Genomic DNA, 11,292 nt, shown 5'->3' with positions numbered 1-11,292 from the left:
GGACATAAAGAATCAAACAAATCAAGGATTACACTCATAGAGAGAAAACAATTGCACACAAGAAGGAGAATAAGTGACTATAAGATATAGCCACACCATTAGGCTCAAATCTCACTTGCTTGTGTTCTTAGCTCAAAAACATGATCCACAATATATATAATTCAAGCAAGTTCTATGAAAGGTTTTCACTCAAATCAATTGAGATGCCCTATAGATAGAAATCTTGAAAATTTTCATTATTTGAAAAATTTCATTATTTTGACTAAGCTTATTGTGTATACATATGCAAAAATAAGAAAATGAAAGTAAAAATCCTAAAAACCTAAAATGAAATGCAAAAGTGTTGGGATTAGAAATTTGTCACCGAAAATCACCGACCGGTCGGACGACCTCCCCACACTTAAAAGTTTGCACCGTCCTCGATGCACTCAAAGATGAGCAAGGGGGTACGGCGAGTCTCTGGATTGCTGCGTGTTCTTAGTCTTGCTTCCATGTTTGCTTGTGGTGCATTTATCATGAAAAACAAAAATACAACACCATAAGATGAGAAGATATAAAAGCAAGGAAGCATACATTGTTGGAATGAGGTAAATCACTAGAATTGAGTGAGTGAATTAGTGTGACATTAAGAAATATTAGGTGTGTGAATTCTAAATTGCGCGGTTTAGAACACACATTAGTATAAAGAGCTATGTCACAAAAGAAGCATGCACGTCACTTATCCTAGTGTGCTTGAGATGCTTGAAGTAAGCTTGTAAGGTAAGACAAGCATTAGAGAAGCATGAAAGCATTCAAGTCAAACATATGGATGGATATAATCATGAAAAACAATGCATTAAGGTAAATGCTCAACATCATCCATTAAGAGATTGCCTAATTAAAGAATACGGTTCAAATCACATGGTGGCCAAATCATGCAATTCAAAAGAATTACAAGTTCGAAGGCAATTCTCATCACTTGGTAGTTTTCAAAAGGTAAGCATGAAAAACTCAAAACCAAGTAGCAAAATATAACCTCAATCATAGAATCCAACGAAGTTTATACACATAATGATGTTAAGATAACATCCCCTTTTTAATACCCAACAGCAATTAATGGTAAACAAGAATAACAATCCAACACTTACAATGAAAAAGATAGAAAATAAAATGAAAACTAAACTAAAACTAACTAATCGACTAACTAACTAACTAACTAGGTAACTAAAATAATTGGTTATTGATGGTGTTTGGAAGTGTTGGATGAGGGGTAGGAGGAGGGAAGAAGAAAGGAGAAGGGAAGAAATGGAAAGAGGAGAAGAAAAGAAATGGATGGAAGAAAGAGCATCCACGTGCACGCACGCATGGCACGGGCGCGCGGGTGGTGGAAATAGAGAGGGAGGCGCGGACGCGTACTCTGCGCTCACGCGTAGATGGGGTTGTGGGCATGGGCGCGGACGCGTACCTTGCGCATCTGCGTGTATGGCTAGCCAGGCCGGCCACCTAATGTTGGCCCAGAGTTGGCACAACTCTCTGGTAAAAGTACCAAGAGTGCAGGTGGCCTAATCGACGCGCGCGCGGCATGTGCGCTTGCGCGTGTGTTGCGAATTCAGCATGATGGGCGCGTACGCGCCAGGTGCGCGGATGCGCGGATGGTGTTGGGCCTGGGGATCAACATTCGCACAGTAAGGGCCTAACTCTCGGGTTTGCTAGCTGGGAGTGGAACTTCTGCATGTACGCGGACGCGTAAATGGTCGAAAATGCTTGAAGTGCGCGTACGCGCCATGTACGTGTACGCGTGAATGGTGCTCTATTTTTCAATTTTTTTTTGTTTTTGCACCAATCTCAGCATTCTAAACCTCCAAGCATCTACCAAAACACCCTAAAACCTTATTTAACATACTAAACTACCAATTAAACTCAACTATCTAAACAAAACATGAAATTAAACTAATTCTATCAATATGTACAAAAGAGAAAATGAAAGAATTTTACCATGGTGGGTTGTCTCCCACCTAGCACTTTTATTTATTGTCCTTAAGTTGGACTTATGGGGAGCTCCTCATTAAGGTGGCTTGTGCTTGTATTCATCTTGGAACTCCTACCAATGCTTGGTTCTCCATTGTGCCCCAAGATTCTTCATGGATTGAGCCAAGTCTTGATGGAGTTCTTCACAAGCTTGGGGCTCCCAAAGTTGATCCTCTTCTTGTAATCCGGGATCCCACACTTTGTTTTCACACCCGTCTTGAGGTTGATCATCATTATTAGTCCAATCGGGTGGTGAGTAAGGTGAATTCTCTATATAGTGGCCAACAATCCTCCTAGACCCATCTATTTGAGCACTACTCCAACCTTTATATCTCATGTTTGATGCATCAACCATAATGAGCCTTGATTTGTAACGCCAACCACGAAACATCTTTCGCTTACGCTTCATCCCACAAAGGATCCTAAGTTGACCATCCGTTTCAAGCAAGCCATACTCAAGTGGGACAATAAAGCTAATAGAAATGAATTTTACCCACTCAAGTGAAGGAGTAGATGGCCACCTAGGCAAAGATGCTTCCAAAGATCTTGACAAAGCATAACCAACCCCTGTTCTTCTATTTCTAGGGACTTCCACCTCTTCACAAGATTTCTCTAATTCAATCCTTTGTTCATTAATAATCAAACTATCTAAGCCTTTTCCCTTAATCAAACTATAATTGGGAGGGTGAAAGGAGTTTACCTCCACAACCTTTTCGAATGCACTGGGAGAAGGTTCTTCAAGTTCAAAGGATTCTCCACCACTAGGACTTGATGCTTGCTCTTCATTGCCATGGGAACTCAGTTCTTGCTCTATCCCATCCAAGTCTTCATATGGAATATGCCTTGGAAGGTGTGCACTTTCCTCCCTAGCATCAATTTCAATCATCTTGGAGGGGTTTTCTTCAACTCTATGTTCCCATGGAGGCTCCGCATCTCCTAAGTCTTCTACCACTTCTTCCTTGTCTTCAACAATTAAAGCTTCCTCCAATTGTTCTAATACAAAGCAACTTTCTTCATTTCCCACCGGAGTTTCCAATCTCTCCTTCATGCTATGTTCTTCATTTGATTCTCCACATGTAGCCATGATAGTTCCTTGAGTGTTCAAGCATTGGGAGGCTAATTGATTTGTTACCGCATCCAAGGCGGCCATGAAATTTTGCACATCCCTTTTCATCTCTTCTTGCCCTTGAACAAGAACACCAAGGATGTTATCCATTGGAGGTTGGGGTGGACAGAAGGATTCATTAAATTGGGGGAAGGGTTCATAGTAGGAAGGTGGTTCTTCTTGGTAGAGTTGTGGTGGTTCTATGTTTTCCACTCTTTCCACTTGTTGCACAACACACTCCATGGTTGCTTGAAATTGATCCAATGCTTCCTTGAGACGATCCCTTGACTCTTGTTCCTCTTGGATAATATGATTAGGATCATGTGGCTCTTGGATCACTGGATATGAGTATTCTTCCATGGGAGGTTGTGGTGGAAAGTAGTATTCATCTTGTGGTTGAAAATTTTCATATATTGGAGGTGATTCATCTTGGTAATAATGTGGAGGAGGTGGCTCTTGAAAATGTTGATGTTGGCGTGGTGGTGGCTCTATGTGTGGTTCATATTGCTAATATGGTTGTTGGTAGGATGGATATGGATTAGGGTCATATGAAGATGGTTGGTAAGAAGGGGCTTGTGAGTATGGTTGGGAGTTATGTTGAGGGTATGGATCATAGGCATATGGTGGTGGTTCTTGAAAATTACAAGGTGAGTTACCATAGCCATTGGATTGGTATGCATCATAGAATGGCTCTTCTTCATAGTGCATTGGTGGAGGTTGTTGCCATGAAGATTGATCATATGCATATGGCTCCTCCCACCTTTGGTCATCCCATTCTTGATACAGATCTTCATTATAGTCCTCATTTCCTACAACATGTTGATAACCAAACTCATAGCCAAGGTGAGAATTCATGATAGCAAGAAGAAAATGAAAACAAAATCAAATAAGAAGCAAGAAAATTAAATCCTAAAACTAGCAAGAGCTAACAAAAGCAAACATATTCACACTATTCACATATATACAATAACCAATAACATAACACCATTGCAATTCCCTGGCAACGGTGCCATTTTGATGAACAAATTTTTGACGGTTTAGAAATTCACTAATAAAATCTCGTTGTAAAGTATAGTTTCTAAACCAAGCAATAATCCTTTCATACGAAAAGTTGTTTGTCACTAGTACAAACCCCTAAAATTTATAAACCAAAGTATTGGACCTCGGGTCGTTCTCCCTAGGAATTGTAATGAAGTGTCTTGTTATCGGTTGTGAGTTATATTTGGGGTTTTTAGGATTTTTAGACAAGAATTATAAATGGCAAGAAAAGTAAACTAACAACTATAAAAGGCTCTTGGTAAGGTGTGAGAACTAGAAGTCCTATCCTAGTTATCCTTCTCAATTGTGATGAGAATTGTTCATTGCTACCACTTAGTTAACCCTTACTAAATAAAGGAAAGTCAAGTGGATGAATTGACTTGAGCCACAAGTTCTAGCCAACTCCCAAGGAAAGACTAGCTTTAGTGTACTCCAAACCAATTAGCAATCTCTCCAATTATGAATCAACAAAGGAATTAGATAACTCAAGTGTCACTAATCACTCTACCTAGGCCAAGAGGAACAAAATCTACACTAAAACTAAAAGAGACATTTCAACAAACACATAAATTGCAATAGAAGTAAACATTATTAAATGCAAGAATTAAAGGAATCTACAACTACAAAAACAGGAGATCAACAATAGAAAAGCAAAGAAGACACATTTATTATGAATTACCTCTTATTGAATTGGAAGAATGTAGAAGGAACAATACTAGATCTACAACAAAATATAAGAACAACATAAAGGAAATTACAACAAAAGAATAGAAGAAGATTGAATGTAGCAACAAAGAATTGAGAGATAGAAGTGGAAGAAAGCAAAGATTAAAACCTAGATCTAAGAACTAAACCTAATCCTAATCCTAATTCTAGAGAGAAGAGAGAGCTTCTCTCTCTAGAAACTAACTCTAAACTAATCCTAATGAGTGTGTATGATTGGAATCCCCATTGCTCTTCAATCCTTGGCTTTAAATAGCATCTTTGGCGCCAAAGTTGGTTGGGATTGGGCCCCACAACCCTTGAGAATTCGTTGGTCACGTTTTCATTAAAAAATTATAAACCAGCACCGACGCGTACGCGCACAGCACGCGTACGCGTCCATGGGGTGATTCGCAGGTGCGCGCGCGCGTCCATGGGCGAGTTCAACTTCTTTGACTTTTCATGATTTCTCCACTTTGCATGCTTTCCTCTTCACTCCTTTGATCCATTCCTAGCCTTTTCAATCTGAAATCACTAACAAACATATCAAGGCATCTAGTGGAATCAAAGGGAGATTAAAACCATCAAATTAAGGGTCTAAAAGCATGTTTTCACATCTAAGCACAAATAAGGAGACAATCACAAAACCATGCTATTTCATTGAATAAATGTGGGTAAAAGGTGATAAAATCTCTTAAAATCAATACAGGATAAACCGTCAAAACGGGGTTTATCAATGGGGCATTGACTTTATGGGACTGTTTTCCAACTTTAGTGGGTATCTGTATATTCTGTTAGCGGTTGACTACGTGTCAAAGTGGGTAGAGGCCATACCTACCCGCCTTGATGACGCCAATGCCGTTGTTTCTTTCATAAGGAATCACATTGTATGCCGTTATGGGTCGCCACGAGCAATCGTGAGCGACCAAGGATCCCACTTTTGTAACAGGAAGGTAGAAGCATTGCTCAAGCGCTATGGAGTGTCGCATAAGGTTGCCACTGCTTATCATCCGCAAACAAATGGACAAGCGGAAGTGTCCAACTGGGAAATCAAGAGAATCTTGGAGAAAGTGGTCAATCCGCAAAGAAAGGATTGGAGCCTCCGGTTAGGAGATGCATTATGGGCGTATAGAACGGCCTACAAGACTCTGATAGGGATGAGTCCTTTCCGGATCGTCTATGGTAAGGCATGCCACCTCCCGGTGGAGATTGAGCATCGAGCCTATTGGGCGGTAAAGCAGTGCAACATGGATCTAGCCAAGGCGGGTGAAGCTAGGAAGATACAACTAGAGGAGCTTGAATGTTTGAGGAACGAGTCATATGAGAATGCCCAAATCTACAAGGAAAAGACTAAAGCATTCCATGACCATCACATCCGGAAGAAGGACTTTCAAGAAGGTGATGAGGTCCTCCTCTACAACTCAAGGCTCCGATTAATGCCTGGTAAGCTCCGCTCTAGATGGGAAGGACCTTTCAAGGTGAAGGAGATGAAGCCCTACGGAGTGGTAGAATTGTTTGATCCCAAGAGTGAAGCAACTTTCAAAGTGAATGGACATAGAGTGAAGAAGTATCATGGTTGCAAGCCCCCAAGAGAGCTAGAGGTGTACATATTGGAGGATGCACCAAGGAGAGAGGAAGCTTAAGAAAAGGACCGTCCAACTTAAGGACGTTAAAGAAAAGTGCTTGGTGGGAGGCACCCCACCGTGGTAAGATCTTCTTTGTTTATACCATCTCATTTGTATTCTTAGTTTCTTGTGAATTTTGTGATCTTTTGATGATTGATAGAGTGCATAGGAATGCTAGCTTTATTGCTTTTGTTGGATAGATAGGATTTTCATGTAGATAGGATGTGAAAAGGATAAAGAAAACAAAAATTTTTCTTTGAAGAAGAGCACCGACGCGCCAGCGCACAGTGCGCGCGCACACCGGTAGCGAAATTCCACTCTTGGGCCATCTGCTAGCACCCTCACTGACGCGCAAGCGCACCTTGCGCGCGCGCGCCGGTTGAGCGAGTCAGTTTAATACCTTCGCGTCCTGCCCTGTTTTTCTTTCTCTCAACCCTTTCTCTTCCTTAGTTTCTTTTTCTTTTCATCCATCATTTCCCTTCTCTTCTTCTTCTTTTACAATCCACCACCACTGTCTCCGGCCACTCACCGGTGACAACCACACTTTTTCGATAGCACTACACTTCTCCTATTTTCTCTCTCATCTTCACAAAAGAAGATTCAACCTTGTTCCTTCATACTCATCAAGGTTTTGCTTCTTCCATTCCTTTACTTCCATTTTTACTTGCATTGTTTCTTCTAATTAGATGCTTCTTATTGCTTTACTTAGTTTCTCTTTTACTTGCATGATAATGTTTCTTGCTCTTTGTTTGCTTATTTTTCCTTTTTCCTTATTTCTCCATGGATGTTGAATTTGAGCTTAATTTGCATTAATAGATCTTTTGTCATTCTTTCTCTAACCTTTGCCATTGTGTGATGTTTATGTGATGATTGATGTTCTATTTTGGGCTTTGAATTGGTTTAGTATCTCATAATTGCTCATTGCTTGATTATTGCATGCCAAGTGTTCGAGGAAATGCACATATACCATTTTGGCTCCATTTAGCCATATACTTTTCAATTCGTGCTCCCTCCTCATTCACTTGCTTTCTCTTAAATGCATTGAGTCTAATTTGTATGCTTAAAGTTGATACTTGCCAATTAGGTATTAATTGAACATGACTTGCTCTTTATTATGGATGCTTGAGACTACTCTTCTCATGCCATTGCATGCTTTACTTCCTCTTGCATCCCATGCCAAGTGTTATGACCCTTGCTTTTACATTCACCATGGGCACCACAAGTCACTTGCATGTTTTCTCTAAATTGATTCTTGGGTTTAATGTTTTCCTTCCTTCTTCTCCTTTTTAGGATGGCCACCAAGAAAGGCAAGGAGATAGCTCCAAGGAAACCAGCCGCAAAAAGGGTACCCCAAAAGTCAAACTCTAAGGCGCGCTCTTCATTAGGAGCCAAACCCCTATCTAAGAAAGGGAAGACACCCGCTCCTCTTGATGAGAATGACAAGGGCAAACCGGCCAAAAATTCTTCAAGGTTCCCCAACCGCTTCTGTGAACTTATGTTTCCCTCCATAGCTGTAAGAAACTATCATCCTGAGCATCTACTTGCTCCGCCGGACAAGGTCGCTCCTTATATTTTGCCCCGCATTGAACAGCGAGGATGGGAGTTTCTTTTGAGAAAACCAAGGGAAATCAACCTCTCTTGGGTGGAAGAATTCTACACCAACTACCATCTTCCCTCTCTTCAATCGGTGTATATGTGCCGGAAGCAAGTCTCAGTTTTAGAAGAGGCTATTCAGCAAGTGCTTAATATTCTACCAATGCCAAGTGACATGGATGGCTACCAAGAAGTCTTACGTCAGCGAGAGAAGTATGGATTCAATTGGAACTCGATTCTCCGAGTCATTGCTGAACCAGAAGCATCTTGGATTCATGGTCAACTGCAGATGAGGCCAAAGTCCATTGACGCTCGCTTTCTCACTGTGGAAGCTAGAGCTTGGGCCCAGATCCTATCTCATTATATGCTACCTAGCACCCACAAGTCGTCCATCACGGCAGACCTCTCCTTGCTTGTTTGGTGTGTTCTCACGGAGAAGCCAGTGAACATTCCACTTCTTGTCAAGCAAGCGATGAGTCAAGTTCACGACTGGAGTAATTTGCCATTTTCAGCATTGGTATCTGACTTAGTTGCTGCTGCGGGTGTTTCTTGGGAAGCCAAGGATAAGAAGATTATAGTTCCAGCTAAGGGCGATGTGGTCCCAAGCGAAAAATACCTACACCTTCCCATGAACAAACCATGCCTCGATATGGCCCCGCCACTTCTTTTTCCTTCTAGCTCATCATCACCACCACTGAGATCCACACATCAAAGGATAGAAGATCTTCACCGGAAGCTTGATAGATATGAGCGGCGCAACCATCGCCGATATACTTACATCAAGAAGCTTCTGCGTTGTGTTACCCCTAGCATGGAGGAACCCGAAATGTTCACATCCACCTCAAACCCAAGTGATGGGAGCTCTGATGAAGGGGATAGTGAAAGTTTCGGTCCCGACCGTCCCTTGCGTATTATTCATAGCACGGAGGACCGTGCTAATTTCTAAAGTGTGGGGAGGTTGTTCAACCGATCTCCATGGGTAACACTCTCTTCCCCTCAATACCCATGGATTTATCTTTTGCTTAGAAGTTAATATATTGCATGTGTAGTTATTTTTGCTTGTAAATACCCTTTTGCATGATAGTTAGTTTCTATAGAGTTACTTGGTCAAAACAATAACTTCCTTTCCAAGAAACTGTGTTTTGGGTGACCTACCAAAATTCTGAAAAATTTTTGCAGTAAACTTGCTTTAAGAATGTACTTTGGAGCCTATTGCATGGTTACATCTTCTAACCATTATTTCCATTCTTGTGTGCATATCTCTCTCTCTATGATTGTGATCCTTGTTTTGTCTGATTCTATATGTCCATTGCTTTGTGTATGAATACATTTACATGATTGAGGCCATCATTTCAATAGTCACTTTTCCCAAATGGCCTTAACCCTTTTATCTACCATTGCTAACCAATTTTGAGCCTATGATAAACTCCCTTTGTTCTTGAAAAGAGTACATCAATAACCCTAAGTGAAAGACCATGAATGTTCCTAAATTTAAATCCTTGATTAGCTTAGGTAAGTTAGGATGTGTATCATTCAAATAGGAGGGTATACTTGGAAAATTTGGGTAGATATATAGGTGTGTAATTGTAGTGTAATTGAAAATTCTAGGATTTAGGAACATACTCATGTGTTGAATGATTAAACTGTATGCATTGAAATTTTGGTTCACAAAGAAACCTCAAGAAAAGAGGATATATGAAAAAAAAAAAAAGAAAGAAAGCAATGAAAGGGGATAAAAATGCCCCAAGATAAAGTAATAAAAACAATGCATATGGGTGTGAATTAAAAAGAACACATGAGTGTGCAAAAAGAGAAAAACTCAAGGGTAGTTAGGTAATGTATTGTAGTTTTATAGGTTGTTCTATGTGTCTAGTGGATCCTAGGTTGATCAAGGACTCAAATTTTAAGCCCACTTGACCATATACATCCTTACCTTCACCCTAGCCCCGTTACAACCCATGAATAAGACCTCATGATACTTGTAAGCATGCATCGAGTAGCTGTTGATTGTTAGATGAAAGACAAATCTTGGAAAGCATGATTAGGAGAAGATTGAGTGACGAACCCTATACACTTGAGCAAATAGAGCGGATACACTTCCGGTGAGGGTTCGATGCTCAATGCTTGTTTTCGGCTTTCACAAGCGTTCGTTTAGCAAGTCATATGCACTCTTTAGTGGTATTCAATATGGTGGGATTCATGAATTACATACTATTTTCACCCTATATGCTCACATGTATTCTCGGAGGATAGATTTACTCTTGACCAAGTAGGTAGATGATTTTACATTAGTTGCACGCATCCACTTAGGTAGTTTGCGTTTCATAAATCCTTTCTCATCATGATCTTTGGTCTTTTTATTTTAAGCATGAGGACATGCTTGGTTTAAGTGTGGGGAGATTTGATAAACCCCGATTTTGTGGTTTATCTTGTGCTTATTTTGGGGGATTTTATCAACATTTCTCACACTTATTCACAAGAAATGCATGGTTTTGTGTTCACTTCCCAATATTGCTCCATGATGGAAAACACGCTTATTTTGCCTTAAAATTGCCATATTTTAATTCTCTTCTATTGTCATTCGATGCCGTGATGTATTTGTTGAGTAATTTCAGAAATTATAGGGTATGAATGACTTAAAAGAGAGGGAGAAAGCATGTACAAAAAGGGAGGAACATGAAAAATTGAAATCCTGGGAAAAGCAGCATCGGCGCGCTCGCACACTCCACGCGAACGCGTGGACGGGATTGGCTGGAAGCGGCGCGCAAGGATGGACGCATCTGCGCAGATAAAAAAATCTCTATTGACGCGCACGCGCACTTGGCGCGCACGCGTGGATCGCAAAAGCAATCGGCGCGCATGCACGCATGACGCGCACGCATGGAAAGCTACACGTGACCTCATTAAAGAAAATTGTGCCTGGCAATTTTTGAGGCTCATTAGGCCCAATTTCAAGCTGTTTCTGCATGAAAAGACCCAAGGATGCTAGGGAAAATCACTCATTTTACACTAGGACATAATTTTTAGTTAGTTTTTGGTTCTTTTGTTATTCTAGAGAGAGAAACCCTTGTTCCTCTCTAGATCTAGTTTTAATTTGATCTTCCCTTGTTGATTTGTGACTTGGATCTTGTTAATTACTAGTTTTAATTGTTCAATTTGAATTCTTTGTTACAATTTTGCTTATATCTTGTGATAGTTTATGAATTCTTGTCAATTGTTATT

The 11,292-nt window shown here is 40.5% G+C and overlaps 1 pseudogene; it reads right to left on the bottom strand.

The window, feature by feature from the left end:
• Nucleotides 1-2,044: 2,044 nt before the first annotated feature.
• Nucleotides 2,045-3,967, bottom strand: LOC148578101 (uncharacterized; annotated as a pseudogene).
• Nucleotides 3,968-11,292: the final 7,325 nt, after the last annotated feature.

The sequence above is a fragment of the Arachis ipaensis genome, chromosome B1, assembly GCF_059453495.1.
Source record: "Arachis ipaensis isolate K30076 ecotype BB chromosome B1, ASM5945349v1, whole genome shotgun sequence".
Taxonomy (NCBI): Eukaryota; Viridiplantae; Streptophyta; class Magnoliopsida; order Fabales; family Fabaceae; genus Arachis; species Arachis ipaensis.
This window is presented reverse-complemented; position numbering and strand designations above follow the sequence as displayed.